Genomic DNA, 6,000 nt, shown 5'->3' with positions numbered 1-6,000 from the left:
ATTAAAACAAGTAACATGATCTGACAATGAAATAAGACACTTTTATAAGATAAAACTGCTTAAAAACAAGTAAAAATGTCTAGATATAAGTTAAATTATCTCACAATATTCTTACAACAGTCTGATGAGTAATAGTAGATATATTGACTACATTCAAGATGTTTACACTCACTAAGACATCATTTTTTGCAGTGTGTAAATCACTGACAAATCACTGGTTCTTCACTAAACAACCTTTTTTGCCACCTTTGTTTTTGAGAATGTAGCGCAGTTCTGTACAACATACAATGCACTATGATGGAAACATCTGAATTGTCCAAATGTCCACTCCCAGGCCTTTTATCTGCACTCTGCGGCCAGAAGCTGGAATCCTCTGCCTGTAGGTAATAAAAGGCACATCCATAAACCATGAGGGGAGGTCAGAGGACTAAAACAGGCAGAAAGAAACACAAAAAGTGCACTGACCCTCACTTAAAGGCCCCAGGCAAGCAATAATAATAGCGAAATATGTCCCCAGAGACAAAAATCATAATTGTATCCCAACTGCACTGGTGAGTCTGGGTTTATCTCGGTGGTTCTTCCTCCAGTTCTTAGGAAGACTGAGCCTCATTCTCCAGTATCTTCCTTAGTATTTTCTTTAATGTGTTCTTGAGAAAGATCCTAAGAAAAGTCTACGTCAGATTCATGACGTGTTCTTAAAGTGCAGAACTGTTCTCAGCTTTGTGCTCTCGAGTGTGTGTTGATCCTGTTCTTACCTAAGAATAAATCCCAAATAAGAAAACGCTGGTGAATGTCAGAATCTACGTGAAAATGGCGTAAGTGGGATTTGAGAAGGAATTTCTTCTTAATAACAGTTGGTATGTGAGGCCCAGTCTTCTTTTGAGTCTTGTTTCCTCTCAGTGGTTCTTCCTCATGTTCTTAGGGAGGTTCTACTTTTGAGTCTTGGTACCTCTCAATGGTTCTTCCTCATGTTCTTAGAGAGGTTCTTCTTTGAGTCTTGCTTCCTCTCAATAGTTCTTTCCCATGTTCTTAGGGACTTCTGAGGCCCAGTCTGCTTTTGAGTCTTGGTTCCTCTCAGCAGTACTTCCTCATGCTCTTAGGGAGGTTCTGCTTTTGAGTCTTGGTTCCTCTCAGTGGTTCTTCCTCATGCTTTTAGGAAGCTTCTCCTTTTGAGTCTTGGTTCCTCTCAATAGTTCTCCTTCTGAGCATTGATCCTTCTCAGTGGTTCTTCCTCATACTTTTAGTGAGGTTCTGCTTTTGAGTCTTGGTTCCTCTCAGTGGTTCTTCCTCAATCACTTAGGAAGCTTCTCCTTTTGAGTCTTGGTTCCTCTCAGTGGTTCTTACTTATGATTTTAGTGAGGTTCTGCTTCTGAGTCTTGGTTCCTCTCAGTATTTCATCCTCATGCATTTAGTGAGGTTCTGCTTTTGAGTCTTGGTTCCTCTCAGTTGTTCTTACTTATGCTTTTAGAAAGGTTCTTCTTCTGAAACTTGGTTCCTCTCAGTATTTTGTCTTCATGCATTTAGCGAGGTTCTGCCTTTGAGTCTTGATTCTTGGTTCTTCCTCATGCTCTTTGGGATTTTTTCCTTTTGAATCTTGATTCCACTTAGCAGTTCCTCATGGGCTGAAGAAGGTACTGCTTTGGAGTCTTGGTTCTTCTCAGTGGTTCTGCCTCATACTCTTATAGTGAGTTTTGCAGTATTTTTAAGCCACTGTCCTCCTCAGCGTTGGTCACTGGGGATGCTGTACGAGCATTTTGGGAAAGCTACTTTGGGACAATGACTGTTAGAAAAGCATCTTAGGAAAGAAATTGATGTGAATTAAAAATAAATAACAACACTGGTGATTTTACCAAAGCATTAAAACAATAGTTTTGACATTCTACACATATATGGACAAAACTCAGACTGCAAGGCTGCTGCTAGTGTTTTTAGCTATGCTATGCACTACTGTCCATGTTTGTAGATAACAGTGTGTCATACAGTGACAGAAACCACATGATCAGGTCTCTTAGAGATTAGTCCTCATTGGTGTGACATTTCCACCAGGCTAATTGATGGCAGTATAAGCTTTCATTACTTGTTACTACTAAAAAAGCAAACTTCAGACATTAAACATGTCTTGGCTAATCCTCTACACTTGGAGTAAGTGGGGGAAACTTGGTAAACTTCTGGCTGAACCGTTTCTTTAAACTGCTACACCCATGAGACACATAGCTGAAACTTTGCCTCCGAATGCCGTCCAATTGCAGCAATTCATTTTAAATTTGCTGAACAATAAAATCACCAAATATAGCAGAGCTCGTTTTCCTTAAATCGTCTACTGTAAAAATCAAGCAATTACCTTGGGCTGAGAGACGCACGCAGGCGTGTAAATGTAGGTCAGCAGCAGTAGGTTTGGATCTGTGGCACCGTGCTGATCCCACAGTCTGACACTTTAAAGAGCCGCATGAAAGTGTCCTCAACTCAATTACAAGCAAACCGCGGGACAGAGACTTAATCAACAGTTTAGTCTGCAATAACCATAACAGCCACACCGCAAGCCATTTTCACATTTCATTAATAACAAATGTTCTGCCAAGATATTCTGCCTTTTCCATAAACTCCAGCACGCTGCGGCCTTTCTCTAACAGACAGCGGCGGAGCCATTTGTAACCATTATTAAAGTCATATTTCACGGCTTTGTCCATAAATCACTCCGAAATGTTTCAGATTAGTTGGATTACTGTTGTTGCTTATTCTTTACTGCTGCTGTGAGTGTCAAAATGCTCAGACGTGTCAGGGGACAGATTGCAGTGCTGGCCTGAGACAAAAAAAGGAAGATCTGCTGTGGAAAAACAGTTACAGCGGATCATCGTAAAGAGGGACTCTGTGCTTGTACCAAATCCTTAATTTTTTTTCCGCTGAGCTGCTCTGGAGCTCAAGTGTTTGAAACTGATAATGCTAGAGGTGCAAAACTGCGCTCAGACTCCGTGGATTAGCCAGGCTTTGACCAACAGTTTGGTGAAAGATCAAATTTACACAGTTTTTCCCCTCTTTCCCCCTCTTGTAGTCAGTCTGCCAAGACATGTTTGGCATCTGAAGTTTGCTTCATTGCTTTTGCAGTGGAGCTACGAGGCTAATGTAGCTAGCTAACAAGTAATGAAAGCTTATTAGCAATTAGCAGTGTGCTAGCTGCATGACTAAATCATCACACATTCACCTCAAATTGTGTGGAGTTGTTTATAATCTCTAATAAACTTGCCAAAAAAATAAAAAAGCAATGAAATTCGGGCATCAAGGCAACTACTACTACTATTCATGATATTGTGCAGGGGTCAGCAACATGTGGCTCCAGAGCCCCATGCAGCTCTTTTACTGCCCTGTTGCGGCTCCACAGCAGAATTAGATTTGTGGGTAAAAATAAAATAATCCTCCTTTACAGTAAAATAAAGCTCTGCTGATCGTTCAACACAGTTTAACAATAAATGGTCTTAAACTCTGGAGTTAATGTAGAACTGCTGATTCACCCTTTAACCCTGAAGGTTGACGCACAGAGTGCTGACAAACAACAGTCACACTTAGCTAGGAGTTAACGAAAAGGCAAAGAGAAAGATTTAAGATGAACATTGATAATTTGGAGACGAACTGACTTATTTGCGTTTATAATCACTCCAGCTGGTTTCCTGATCTGTTTAATCTGCAGTGAGAAACTGACAAACACTAAAAAGTCACAAAGCTGAGGTCAGTTTCTCATTCGCAAGCTTTTTGTTTGAATTTTCCCATTCCACCTTAAATGGTGCTGCAGTTAGCTAAATTCTGGTGCCTCAGGCTCTATTTAAGGTGGAACGGGAAAATTCGAACAAGAAGCTGGTGAACGAGTAGCGAATTCAGCCTTGTAAAAAGTCGAACACTGTGAGAAACTTTACAAGAAACTATTCCACTTTTGCAGAAAAGTTTCCTGACAGAGATGAAAAAAAACGGCTATAGCTGAGCTGAAGCTTAAAGCAGAGCAAAGTAAGTCCGCACTTTTGTTTATGTAATATTTTTTAGCCTACTTTAGTACTTTAGCACATACTGAGACATATTTACAGCCAAGATCTTAAAATGGACATAAAATGTTGTGGCTCCCAAAGTGGTTTTATTTTTGTTGAAAGGACAAAATGTCTCTTCTTAACATTTGCGACCCCTGATATAGCGAGACAATGCAATCTGATAAAATATTAAAGAAAAAGGGAAGTTAAAAGTAATGTGCATTTCTTGCAGATTTAAAAGTGATTACACAGCTTAGCAATTCCCTGGTTTTAATAGGGTGTTGCTAGATGGCTGATGGGGTGTTTCTGGTGGCTGCTAGAGAACCTGGCAGTTGCTAGGTTATTTCAGGTGGTTGCAAGGGTGTTATTAGTTTGTTCCTATGGTAGTATAGCGGCTGCCAATATGTTAGTAGATTAGTAGGTTAAAATGGTATCTCAGGTGGTTAATATGGTGTTCAAGGTGGTTGCTAGGTAGTTGCTACGGTATCTCAAGTGATTGCTAAGGTGTTGCGGAGGATTTGATTTGGTGTTCCAGACTTCTTTATTAATCTGGGTGGTTGCTAGAGTAGTGTTGTTGTTGCTAATGTGGTCGCCAGGGTGTTCCAGCTGGTTGCTAATGTATTGTTAAGTGGTAGCTATGGTATCCTAGGTGGTTGCTAGGGTGATGCTAGTGTACTTTATTACAAACATATGCCAACATTGTGTACAACTATTGGAATAAAGTTTATCTAAGAAGAATGATACTGTTTCAGATTGTTCCTCAGATTCCTTCATTCATACCAAAGTGAAAAAATACACAGTTAAACGGTTGCTATGTGGAAACTGTATGTCTAATCAAAAAGCTGTTCACAAGCTCACATTGTACAATCGTACTGAACGTTGTGGAGGTGGTTCAGTGTCAATAATTCAAAAGCTGCAGGATGAGTTAGTGGACAAATATCCAATACAAAAATAAGAAGTATATTAATCAGATAACAAAATGCATTGCACAATCCTAAAAATAAACAATAACATGACAGCTTAAATAATTTTCTGATATGTGCTGCTAGAAGGTAAATCCAGACTTCCATGTGGTTGCCAGGGGATGGTTGCTATGGTGCTCCAGGTAGTTGCAAGGGTGTTGCTAGTTTGTTTTGATAGTATTCTGCATGGTTGCGGGGTGATTGTTAGGTGGTTGATGTGGCATTCCAGGTGGTTGCTCGGCTGTTGCTAGGCAGTTGCTATGGTGTCTTAGGTAGTTGCTACGGTGTTGCTAAGTGGTTGATATGGTATTCCAGAAACATACAGCAGGGAAAAAGAGGGGGTTGTGCATAATATAGAAATTACTATGCATTTATAATGACTATAAATCAGACAGTATATTGTTTGTTTTATACGCTATACAAATCTACATTACAGGAAAAAACACTAATCCTGTACACTGATCAGTTCAGTCATTTACTGTGAAATAAAGTGAGGAGAGCCAAGGGCTCCAGGCTTGAGGTTTGCATCTAAGGTTAAAGCTTCATTTTGAACTGGTGAGTATGTTTTCCCCTCCAAGATCCTTCGATTAATACTTTTGCAACATACTTTGATCCATGTTTATAGATAATAGTATGTCATACAGTGTCATAAACCACATAAGCAAGTCTATTTGAGATTACTTACTAAACTAGCACAATGCTAATTGGTGGGATATAAGATTCCATTACTTGTTAGCTACACTAGCCTCGGAGCTTCAGTGCAAAACCTAAAGAAGTAAACATCAGACACCAAACATGTCTTGGCTGATCAATTACATTTGGGAAAAGGGGAAAATTGTGAAAATTAGATTCTTGGCCAAACCATCCCTCCGGCATCAGACCTGCTAATGTCCCTGGAGCCCTCCAAATCCAGGATGGCGCAGTTTCAAGGGCTGATCTGAGCGCAGACCCGGCCCAATGACTCACTCTGAGAAATGAAAACATTTAATTATGGGAGTAAACGGGTTTCGGGGAAGACGATGACTAAC

The sequence above is a fragment of the Colossoma macropomum genome, unplaced genomic scaffold (genome assembly GCF_904425465.1).
Source record: "Colossoma macropomum unplaced genomic scaffold, Colossoma_macropomum, whole genome shotgun sequence".
Classification (NCBI taxonomy): domain Eukaryota; kingdom Metazoa; phylum Chordata; class Actinopteri; order Characiformes; family Serrasalmidae; genus Colossoma; species Colossoma macropomum.
Note: the sequence above shows the minus strand (reverse complement) of the source record.